The sequence below is a fragment of the Sander lucioperca genome, chromosome 4 (assembly GCF_008315115.2).
Source record: "Sander lucioperca isolate FBNREF2018 chromosome 4, SLUC_FBN_1.2, whole genome shotgun sequence".
NCBI lineage: Eukaryota > Metazoa > Chordata > Actinopteri > Perciformes > Percidae > Sander > Sander lucioperca.
This window is the reverse complement of record NC_050176.1, coordinates 42,517,198-42,530,262: the sequence shown is the minus strand read 5'-3', so window position 1 is coordinate 42,530,262 and position 13,065 is coordinate 42,517,198. Positions and strand designations below refer to the sequence as shown.

Here is a 13,065-nt window from a genome sequence, read left to right as displayed (position 1 = left end):
TACAACATTTTACTATTCTTCTGTGTGCTCACTTTGTTTCAGGGACGTATTAGAAGTATTTTTTTTGGGTTTGTTGCTGGGCGCGCCCGCCTCCGTCACACAAATAACCAGCACATCTACTGACACAACGATGTGTTTTCAGTGTAGTGTCTGAAATCTGGTTTGGTCGTTCCCGATATAGTTCACTATTTAATAAACACTATATAGAGAATAGTGAGTGAGTGAATGGGGGAGTGGTTTCAAACACAGCTAATGTGTGATAATTTGTCTAAAAAGTGATTTGGTTAATTACTGTTAGCCATTTTAGTTTTTTTGTGAATAGTGGTAGTGAAATGGTTAATGGGAAATAAGTCAAATAAATCTGTAACTATGTGATTGTAAGATAAAAACTGTAAAATAAACCAGCTGTTGAACACCAGCCTTGAGTGAGCAGTGACTGGAACTCCAAACACTGAACAGAGAAGCCAGGGGCTCGTTCCATCTTAACACTGTGTGCAGTGTGTTGCTACGGTTTCCTGGTTGAACGACATGTTTCCTAACCCTAACAGAAGTAACATATCTAAAACAGTCTTAACTTACACAGTACATTACTTTTTTACTATTGTATTTGTTGTATGATCTGATGGTAGTTTGTTGCCTTTACATCAAGATCCACAATGGAAACAAGTGTTGGACTTTATTGTGTTATCATTGGCATGTTGCAGATTTGTGTAATCTCTCTCTCTTTGTGTCCAATAAACTATAAACTAAACTCTTTTGGTTGAAGTAAAGCTGAGGCACATTAAAGTTTCAACACATAATTAATTATTAGTTATAGAATGACCTTTGCTCCATATCAACCAGACAACACCTGGTATTTCCCAATAACTGTTTAAATAAGAGGAAAGGCATAAAACCTGATAACAGAGTTGCAGTCAGAGGAGGAGCAACACTGGAAAGAGGAGAGATACAACGTCACTCCAGAAATGAAAGTTAAGTTTGTCAGAGTGTCAGCCACGCTGCAGTCGAGACAAGACTCTGTTTCTCTCTGAAAGAAAAGTCAAACTGACTTCATCAGGTCTTTCTCAACAACACAGCAGAGTCTCTGCCAAACACTGGTGAGTACAGCTGATCAGATTTACACTTTCAACAACCAGGATTAACACTAAACTTCAGCTCTACTCACAAAGGAAGTTCCTCTCTTTAGATTACTTGTGAAATGTGTAACAATATAACTATGGCTGTTTGTCTGCAGGCCCACTATACAGTAGTCCACTTTAACAGCTTTAAACAGTCTCTCTGTGTCAGTTCTCAGGACTTTAGGAACTGGTTACTGATCGCCTCCTACACACTACTTTCTCTACTTCCTCTGGCTGTTTCACAATAAAAGCTTTCCACCAGAGAACCAGTGGAAGGCTTTTAATGTGAAGCAGCTGGAGGAAATGTACAGTAAGCAGAGCTTTGTTAGCAGTGCTGTTCTTTAATAAAAACTGGTCTACACAACAGGGTGTGGACATATTCTGTGCTGTTTTATCAGAGTAGTGCTTCAGCTTGTCCGGGCTTGTTTGTGCGCAGCTCGGTGCAAGTTAAAACATTTCTGTCAGGGCTGGCTGAGTGCTGAGGCAGGAAAAGGATTCTGGACCCAAAGTGCACGACACGATAGGACAGATGAAGATGTAGAATTCATTATAACAGAAAACAATCCAGGCTTACTTGAGTCTTTAAGAATCCAAACCAGGTAAAAATTCCAAAAGTAGTAACTGGACTCCACTATGGCATCAAAAGGTCCAAACCAAAGGGGTACGTAGAAAACAGGAACAAGCAGTTACACTCGTCAACAATGATGACATGACAAGGACTGAACAGAACAGAGGACATTAAACTCAGGGGCCAATGAGCAGGGAGGGGGCCAACAGGTGAAATGTTTTAGGGACAAATCAGACTCAAACAGGAAACAAAGCTAAACCAAGACACATGAAACCAAACACTACAAAATAATACAGGAAGTAAACCAAGCCAAACATAAAAGATGAGTTCAGGAACAACAGAACAAATAGTGAAACAGGAATCAATCGAAACACAGAGCAAGAGTTAACAAAATAAAACAGGAAATATAACAGAAACCCACAACCCTAACAACTTCACCATCATATGATTTACTTAAAGGGGTGATAGAGTGATTATATAGGGTATTTTACACTGTTCCTTAAGGTCTCCTAATAGTGTATGTAACATTGGTTGGGTTGAAAATTGCCATAATGCTATTTTATTAGGCCCTTAACTACCCTGTGAATATGGCTCTATTTGGAACAAGAGCTTTTCTTCCAAATATGGTCTGCTCATGAATATTTAGATGAGCTGCGCGCTGATTGGTTTGAGTGAACCCCATAGAAACACATTGGAGACGAGACAGCAGGTCTCATATTTCAGACACTGCAAAGTTATACATTGTTTGTCGGGCTATTTCGTTATTAAATTCACTTCTGAGACATTTTTAAGCGAGAAATCAACCATATAAAGCTCAAATATGGGCCGTTCTACGAAAATTGATGGCTAATTGCAAATTTGGTAAGACGTGTCGGACTTTAGCTAGGAGCTCCACACAGTCTGACGAGAAAGCAGCAACCTCCATACCCAGTGAAAGTCACCGTTTCCCTGGATACTGGACTACTGCAATACTTGGGGCTCCGTGGAGCTCCGTGGAGCTCCGTGGAGCTGGCTGGCTGCCAGCTGCCGGCATAACTAGAGTAGCTATATTTACAGTTTGAATTTCGTCATGCCACAGATATGTTCATATTTGATTCATTCAATACATTCTTATTTTGTGTCTTAAATCCACCAGCCTTTTTCATATTTTACCAACATTTGGTAAGGTTCCTAGGAAATCTCAGCCCAGAGTAATTAATTAATAGTAATAATTATTATTATCCCCAAAACAAGTTTCCTTTTTATTTATTTTTTTATTTTTAAGAACTATACAAAAAAAATTCTTGTGTTATGGTGCGCATTCACCAGTGTTTTGTGGTGCGCGTAGGCTACTCCTGATTTTGTCAATCATCTCATCTCTTATATGCAGTGGCGTAACGAGCCAACACCGGGCCCCTATGCAGGATTATCAAGGCGGGCCCCCATACTACAGCACGTGATGACGGAGCAATGTCCACCAGTAGGCTACCATCAATAGGACAGGATAGGATCATAGAGACACAGCAATTCCTGTTTTTCACCTTTATGACACAAAAAAAGTGGCTGGTAAAAAGTCCCTGTGGCAGGTGGATTTAAAAATCTACCTGCCACAGTGGCTGGTGGTCAAAAAAGTTAACTTCATGCCCTGTCCCCGACCCTTTTTTCATTGGCCCCGGGATGACAGGAGGTCCTTAAGCTCGAGCCCTGGTCTCACGTCAATGAGCCACTTCAAAATGACATTAAGGCCAGCCCACAGAGCGAAAGCAGTTGCTCTAACTAACTAAACTACACATAAATCCAATGAGAACTTCTGCTCTGATACATTTGTGTTTCAGTTTTCTTTCAGTTTGACACAACTTTCGGCAGGAAGCCACGATGACGGCAGTGGACCTTTTCAACACTTTGGAGGATTTAAAAGAAGAGGAATTTAAGAAATTCAAATGGTGTCTGCAGCAGCAAGACATCCTGGAAGGCTACCAAAGCATCAAAGTGTTGGAGAACGCAGAAAGGCAGGACACGGTGGATGAGATGGTGAAAACCTATCAACTTCAAGGAGCTCTGAAGGTGACCAAGAAGGTTTTAGAGCTGATCAACAGGAATGATCTGGTCCAGAGTCTGCCAGACACCAGCTCAGGACCAGAAGGTCAGTCACCCTTTTTAATTAGTATTTTCAGGAAGAAAGAGTGGGTGGACATGAGAAACACAATACTTGTAAGGGAACAGATTGTTATTTGTGACCTGCTGATACAACTTGTGCACTCAGCAGCAACACATTCTCCAGCTGTAAATGGATGAACGCCATGAACAATGCATCATTTAAGATTGTAAACAGATAAAAAACAATTTTATAGATAAAAAACATTAACATTTATTTCAGTTTAGTCTCTATTTGTTGTAAAATTACTCCATCCATCCATCCATCTTTGTTCGCTTATCCAGGGTCAAGTTGCGGGGGGGGAGCAGCTCTAGCAAGGGACCCCAAACTTCCCTTTCTGAGCCACATTAATCAGCTCCAACTGGGGGATCCCGAGGCGTTCCCAGGCCAGGTTGGAGATATAATCCCTCCACCTAGTCCTAGGTCTTCCTCAAGGCCTCCTCCTAGCTGGACGTGCCTGGAATATCTCCCTAGGGAGGCGCTCAGGGGGCATCCTTACCAGATGCCCAAACCACCTCAACTGGCTCCTTTCAATGCGAAGGAGCAGCGGCTCTACTCCGAGCTCCTCATGGATGACTGATGTCTACGGGAGACGCCAGCCACCCTCCTGAGGAAACCCATTTTGGCCGCTTGTACCCTGGATCTCGTTCTTTCGGTCATGACCCAGCCTTCATGACCATAGGTGAGGGTAGGAACGAAAACTGACCGGTAGATCAAGAGCTTTGCCATCTAGCTCAGCTCTCTTTTCGCCAACGGTGTGATAAATTGAATGTAACACCGCCCCCGCTGCGCCGATTCTCCAACAAATCTCCCACTCCATTGTCCCCTCACTCGCGAACAAGACCCCAAGGTATTTGATCTCCTTCACTTGGGGTAAGGACTCATTCCCTACCTGGAGTAGGCACTCCATCAGTTTCCTGCTGAGAACCATGGCCTCAGATTTAGAGGTGCTGATCCTAATCCCAGCTGCTTCACACTCGGCTGCGAACCGATCCAGTGAGTGCTGAAGGTCACAGGCCGACGATACCATCAGGACCACATCATCTGCAAAAAGCAGCAATGAGATCCCCAGCCCACCAAACTGCAACCTGGCCTCTGTCCCATTATATACACTCAGGAAAAAACTAAACATCCTCTCACTTTCAACTGCTTTTATTTTCAGCCAACTTAACATGCGTAAAACTTTGTATGAACATAAAAAAATTAAACTACTAAGAACTAAACTGAACAAAGTTTCACAGACATGTGACTAACAGAAATGGAAAAATGTGTCCCTGAACAAAGGATGGTCAAAATCAAAAGTTACAGTCAGTATCTGGTGTGGCCACCAGCTGCAAGTACTGCAGTGCATCTCCTCCTCATGGACTGCACTAGGTTTGCCAGTTCTTGCTGCGATGTTACCCCACTCTTCCACCAAGGCACCTGCAAGTTCCTGGACATTTCTGGGGGGCGTGGTTCTCGCCCTTACCCTCCGATCCAACAGGTCCCAGACGTGCTCAAGGGGATTGAGATCCGGGCTCTTTGCTGGCAATGGCAGAACACAAACATATCTGTCTTGCAGGAAAACGCACACAGAACAATCGGTATGGCTGGTGGCATTATCATGCTGGAGGGTCATGTCAGGATGAGCCTGCAGGAAGGGTACCACATGAGGGAGGAGGATGTCTTCCCTGTAACTTTTGATTTTGACCATCCTTTGTTCAGGGACACATTTTTCCATTTCTGGTAGTCACATGCCTGTGAAACGTTGTTCAGTTTAGTTCTTAGTAGTTTAATCTTTTTATGTTCACACAAAGTTTTGCGCATGTTAAGTTGGCTGAAAATAAAAGCAGTTGAAAGTGAGAGGACGTTTCGTTTTTTGCTGAGTATATAATATATATATATCATGCCACTATTCCATCATATACACTTAGCTTCACACACACACACACGGCTCTATAACGCCCACAAATGCAATTTATTTTTAAACAAATAGAAAAATTGTCTTTTTAGTTACATTTTTTTTTCTCTCACACTGTGTGTAGACATGGCTGCCAAACCAGGAGAAATTCCCTGTGACGTCTGCACTGGAACCAAACTGAAGGCCCTGAAGTCCTGCCTGGTGTGTCTGGTCTCCTACTGTGAGACTCACCTGGAGCCTCATCTGACAGCTTTACGTCTGAAAAGACATCAGCTGATCGACCCTGTGGAGAACCTGGAAGGCAGGATGTGTACGAAGCACGATAAACCTCTGGAGCTGTTCTGTAAGACCGACCAGACATGTGTCTGCACGTTCTGCCCTGTTATAGACCACAAGATGCATGATGTTGTTCCTCTGAAAGAAGGATATGAAGGAAAGAAGGTAGAGCTGGGGAAGACAGGGGCTGAAATTCAGCAGATGATCCAGAAGAGACGACTGAAGATTCAGGAGATCAAACACTCAGTCGACCTCAGTGAGGAAGATGCAGACAGAGAGATAGCAGAAGGTGTTCAGGTCTTCACTTCTCTGAAGGAGTCTGTTGAGAGAGGCCTGAATGAGTTCATCAACACGATCAAAGAGAAGCAGAAAACAACAGAAAAACAGGCCGAAGCTTTCATCAAAGAGCTGGAACAGGAAATCTCTGAGCTGATGAAGAGAAGCACTGAGGTGGAGCAGGTGTTACGCTCTGAAGACCACCTCCATCTTCTCCAGAGTGTCCAGTCCCTAAACATCCAACAACCTCCACCCACCAAGGACTGGACAGAGGTCAGCGTCCGTCCATCATCATATGAGGGGACTGTGGTGAAAGCTGTGGCTCAGCTGGAGGAGACACTCATTAAACAGATGAAGAATCTGCTTGAAGCCGAGCTGAAGAGGGTTCAGCAGTATGCAGTGGATGTGACTCTTGATCCTGATACAGCACATCCTGAACTCATCCTGTTTGATGATGGGAAACAAGTGAATCATGGTGATGTGAGGAAGAATCTCCCAGACAACCCAGAGAGATTTTCTCTTTATTGTATTGTTTTAGGAAAACAGAGTTTCTCTTCAGGCAGATTATACTTTGAGGTCCAGGTTAAAGAAAAAACTAAATGGACTTTAGGAGTGGTCAGAGAGTCGATCAACAGAAAGGGAAACATCACACTGAACCCTCAGAAAGGTTACTGGACTATAGGGTTGAGAAATAGAAATGAGTACAAAGCTTCTGCTGGCCCTGATGTCCGTCTCTCTCTGAAGTCTCCTCCTCAGAAGGTGGGGCTGTTTGTGGATTATGAGGAGGGTCTGGTCTCCTTTTATGACGTAGATGCTGCAGCTCTTATCTACTCCTTTACTGGCTGCTCCTTCACTGAGAAACTCTTCCCATACTTCCATACTGGTAATAATGAAGGTGGTAAAAACTCTGCCCCTCTGATCATCTCTCCTGTCAGAGTAAACTAATCACTGATCTAATTTCAGGTATTGATTTATTTTCAATAAAGGGAACAAATGTACATATTCATGTATGTCACATCTTATTTTCTACAGAATCTGTGTCCTGTGGTGACTGATTTACATGTTATTCCATTTATTATCATATGGTTAAATGTGCAGCAATTCTTTGCAAATTGAATCAAACTTCATCTTGACATATTTGGTGTCTTTAGAAACTGATTTCTTCTGGAAGTTATAATAAATGTCTGTGGGTTTAACAGAGGTTTAAATAGATATTGTCCACATAACGTGTGTCAAGATCAAGGTTATAATCATTAACGAAAACAAACAAAATAACGAAAACTAGGAGGGCAAAAAAATTGTCGTTAACTGAAATAAAAATAAAAATGAGACATTACAAAAAAACGATAACTAAAACTGTAATGTCTGTTTGCAAAACAAATAAAATAAAATTATCGAGTAAATGTCCTTAGTTTTCGTCTTTGTCAATGTCTTTCATAAAGCAAGTAACGTTATATCTTTCAGAGTTGACATTTCCGACCATAGACCTGTTTTATACAGTCTATGCCGTAGACATATATAGTTTCCGACTAGGAACCCAGAAATTCCAACATTCCATGGAAAACTGAACACAACATAGTCCATGCCCCTAATCCTATTTGATCATGATCAGATCAAAGCAACTGCCTTGCAGTGGAAGGTGGTAAAATATGTGGACAATTAATTAAAGGGAAAAATCCCACAAATTAGAAAGTACCTTTGAGAAGGGCACACAAGGAGGCTAACCTAGCTTACCTTAACAAGGTAAAGGAGAACTCAAAGCCCCCTTTCCCCGAAACAGAAGCTAACCCCGGTACAGGGCGTGGATGTATGGGTACAGGGCCAGGCAGCATGATGGAGACAACAGCAAGCCAGAGAACACTACAAGAGGGCTTTCACCGGCAACCTGATAGCTGCTGGTTAGTAAATACGCAGGAACACCAGAAACGGGAGGAAGCGTGGATTAATATGTGTATTGATACTGTGATGTCTACACAACTGTGTGAGTCGACTGACTTCAAAAAGTTTGCCACTTTACTCGAACAAAAGTTCTAAACAGCTGTTCATGTACAGTATGTCTTCTTTAGTCTATTGGCTATTTAGGTTTTTTCCCTGGTACACGTCACTTACACATTAGCACTTACTGCGGCGTCTTGTGTAGACTGTTTACATATTTGTCATATGTACATTTTATGTACCAGTAGCAGGGCTTTACATTTACACCCACCAACCTGCCAAATGCGGGTAGAAATTAACTTTGGCGGGTAACATTGTAAAGTTACTAGCCAATTTGGCTGGTGGTGAATGAAGCAAAGCGTCTGTTTGATTCAGCAGGCTGCAGAAACGATGCGACAAGTCTCCAGACAAGTGTTGCCAGATTGGTCTGTTTTCTGCCAAGAAATTTGGGCGGTTTTGTGTGTCTTTGCCTTGGAAACGTAATCTTTATCTTGCAACACTGCTTATAGTACTAATCCTACATTTCCTATAAACAACCGTTAACGTGTGCGGTATCAATTAGGAGCTACGCTGAAATGGAGAAGACGAACGGAACGGCGCGTAACAAACCAGAGGAGCTGAAATCAAGTAGTAAAGTTACTTAGGAAAAAAAACAAAAAAACGTGGTGATATATTTTTTTGGGAGTTAACCCTTGTGTTGTCCACCGGGACCCAGAGGACAACACAAGGGTTAAGAAACCAGAAGAGCAGAGAGGACGGCTGCAGACACAGGGGGACAATAAGGATGAAAGAGGATGGAAGGAGAAGAATATGAGGACTTTTGAATTCTAAATGGCTGTAAGGTCATAAGTGGCTCATATATATATATATATATATATATATATATATATATATAAAAATTTGGCTCGTGGAAAATCTGATTGGCTGGTAACTTTAAAAATCTACTAGCCACGTTGGCTGGTGACCAAAAAAGTTAATTCCATGCCCTGACCAGTAGTATTGTTGAATACATTGTGAATACATATTTCTAAAATTGTATGATGTTTTAATTGAGTTATTATTACACAATACTTTTTCTGACCTTTTTGAATCTTGCCCCTGACAAATAACCCATATTACAAAAAAAGACAAACTAATAAAAACTAAACTAAAACTAAGCATTTTCAAAAAATTAAAACTAAACTAGCTAACCCGCTTTAAAAACTAATAAAAACTAAACTGCATTTGAAAACAAAAACTCAAAACGAAATAAAAATAAAAACTAATGAAAAATGCAAAGCTATAATAACCTTGGTCATGATGCATCAAATTAATGTGTTGATTATGTAATCAGATACATATTTATTTGTATTTGATGTGCAGCCACAGAAAACATATTGCTGAATATTTCATTGTGTCATGAATCTTCATTTAAGTGTAAGACCTATTACATCCCATAATGTCTACAGAACACAGTATGTGTTGTTATTATACCAGGTATAAAAAGTTAATGGATGTTTCTATCTTGTGTGAAAAGTGTTTAGGATAATTACTGGTCACTTTGGCCATTTTTTATTTGTTTCATGAATTCTGTAAGATGGTTTATGAGTCAAAGAAATGTGTAAATATGTGATTGTAGAATAAAAACTGTAAAATAAAGCAGTTGTTGAACACAAGCCCTGAGTAAGCAGTGACTTGAGCACCAAACACTGAACAGAAAAGCTGGTTTACATACAAGTTGTATTTCAGTCGAGGATGATCTTAGTTTATTTTTTTGCATTTCAACAACATTCATAATGTCGATAATGAAGTTAAACTTTCTGTATTAGTGCCAGGCATAAGAAAAGAATGAATCAGAGAAGTTTTTTTTTCTTTTTTTTCATTTTGAGAAAAAAGTCAAAATGTTGAAAAATAATTTGAATGAAAGTCTAGATCCCATTTTGAGAATAGGCTCCAAATATTTTAGGAATAACGCAAAATAAACCAATTCTTAGTGAAACTAAGTCCCTCTCCTTGGTTAATTTTTTTTAATCGCATGCCGCCATTTATTCATTTATTTTACACTTCACTCGGCTTGGCATCGTGCCTAACAGGCTACTATTTTGACCCTTTGCTGCACCTTTACTTATCATCAAGCTGCCATACTTCCTCGTAACACTTCCTCCTGCTGCAGGCTGCAGGCATGATGGAGAAAGACAGCAGCAACACAGTTCTGAATGACGCTTATTATCATCCAAAAGTCCTGGACGGCTCAGTAGACAAGTCGAAAGCCATATGCACATTGTGTAAAGCCGAATTAAAATATCACCTAAAGCACGTCAAGCTTGATCTACCATCTACGGAGCTAATTAACGTGACTCAGGTTGATGCTACCGCTAGCATGCTACCCACTCAGGAAAAGCAGTATTTTGGAGAGTGCTACTTGCCGACCTGTGGAACCAAATCCAAAAGAATTACTACCGCTCTCGCGAAACGGATGGCAACTAACCGCAGACCTGTCAGCATCGTAGAGGACTCGGGTCTTAAAGACGTACTACGGTTGGCATGTTCTGACCTGTCTCGTTGCTGTCGAGGGGGACAGTAGTTGTCACGGACACACAGCCTGTAAGACACGGAGAAAGCAGCCACACTGAACAGCTGCAGAGTGCTGCAAACGCTGTCTCATTAACCGGTGATCACTGGACGTCAGTGAGAAATTAAAATTATTTAGGAGTTACTACACACTATATTGACTCTGGTAAGGATAGGGATTTTTTTAGTTAGGTACTTGGAGGAATTGTACATTAATGACAGATTCACACATGAATGTGAATTTGGTTTACAGTAAATAATAACAAATACAAATCTTAAAGTAAAATTCATAAAGTAACTTTCTTTGCATTGATTTGATTCCCAATCAAGATACACTGGTAATAATGGCTTTCCATTGTTAATATGTACTTAAAAAGAGTTCTGAAATGGAAAATAATAGAATTTTAATTATGTGATAAAATATGCGATTAATCTCTATTCTATAGAAATTCAGCGATTAATCACGATTAAAAAAAATGAATCGTTTGACAGCCCTACAAACGATTAATTTTATATATATATATATATATATATATATATATATATATATATATTTATATGCGTGTCTTGGTAATACAAGAATTAAAATGTGTTTTTGTTTACATTTCATTACATAGGCCTGGTGATGATCATGGTGGTAAAAACTCTGCACCTCTGATCAGCTCAGCTACCAGTGTGTGTCAGTGTGACTATTAATCTTATTTCATGTATTGACTTATTTTCATTCAAGGGAACAAATTTACATTTTGTCAAGAAACACACGTCATGGAGAATATCCACCTTGTATTAAACAGACTATTTTCAGTTGCAGAAGAAATCTGTCTCCTTAGACACCAAATTTGTGAAGCTGCAGTTTTACAGTTAATTTGTAAAAAATGCTGGAAAATAACCATTTATTATTTCTATTTGATATGCAGCCACAGAAAACATTTCCTTTAAGAGTAATGGCATGTTCACACAGAATGTGTTGAAAGCGTTTTGCGCGGCGTGATTGTCTACAAAGTCAATGCAAAGACACAACATAATTTGTGTGTTTCAAATTTCAACTTAACCAAGAAATGTGTGTGGCGCCATTTAGTTAAAGCCTATCAGCGTTGAGATTCTCCTGCATAGCATAGCCGTGATCAATTAATAAGAATGAATTCAGACTTTATAGAAATCTGCAATCATTTAGTTATTTTGGCATAATTTTTATCCGTTTCGATCCATGGTTGAGGATGGAAAGAAACGTAGTTTGTGCCTACAGCTCTACATCAAGCGGCAACCTTTGGTGCTAAAAAAGTAACCAAATATGGAAGTGCCAAAAACTGCAGTTCCTCGAGTTGCCACCTCTTTGCTTTTTTTTGGATTAGCCGGGAGTTAGGCACTGCCAAGATTGCCCAGACCGGAGCCACCTGGAGTCGCCCACTTTGAGTTTTATTTTGACTTTTTACAAACCTATGGGTGCCGTCACAGACAATGTGTCTATGCTTTACACCAGCGCATCTCGCACGAGTAACGCGAATAAACACAACTGATACCGATAAAATTTCTACGAGTAATGCAGCACAATGTGAATCTTCAAATCCTTTGTGCATGCGTCATTAGGCCTTTTACATGTCTGTAGTCATTTATAATACTGGGTATAAAAAGTGAATGGACAAAGTTAATCGTATTTGAAAACATTCCCTATCTCAGAAATAGTGCACTATGTAGTGTGTTCGCCATTTTGTAGTGGTGTTTGAATTCACCGCGGTTAATTTCATTCACTATATAGTCCACTATCAAATACCCACAATGTAATGCTAATTTGAGTGAACATACAATGTACCCTACTTGTTACTCCCGTATCCCACAATGCAACGCGGTCGTGTTTTCCTAGAGGAAAGGAGGCAGAAGTCACCGCGGAAACCGAAAAGGAAAAATGGAGCTGGCTTTGGTTTCTAAACAATGGAAATGTAACATGCAACATATATAATATACAACATTTTACTATTCTTCTGAATACTCACTTTGTTTCAGGGACGTATTAGAAGTATTTTTTTTGGGTTTGTTGCTGGGCGCGCCCGCCTCCATCACACAAATAACCAGCACATCTACTGACACAACGATGTGTTTTCAGTGTAGTGTCTGAAATCTGGTTTGGTCGTTCCCGATATAGTTCACTATTTAATAAACACTATATAGGGAATAGTGAGTGACTGAATGGGGGAGCGGTTTCAAACACAGCTAATGTGTGATAATTAAGAGTAAAAAAGTGATTTGGTTAATTACTGTTAGATATTTTAGGTTTTTTTTGCGAATAGTGGTAGTGAAATGGTTAATGGGA

General features: G+C 40.3%; 1 protein-coding gene across 1 annotated transcript in view; it reads left to right on the top strand.

Moving 5' to 3' along the window:
• Nucleotides 1-13,065, top strand: part of LOC118494928 (E3 ubiquitin-protein ligase TRIM39-like) — a 214,681-nt gene that overhangs the window by 160,487 nt on the left and 41,129 nt on the right. The gene's annotated exons all lie outside the window — the stretch shown is intronic.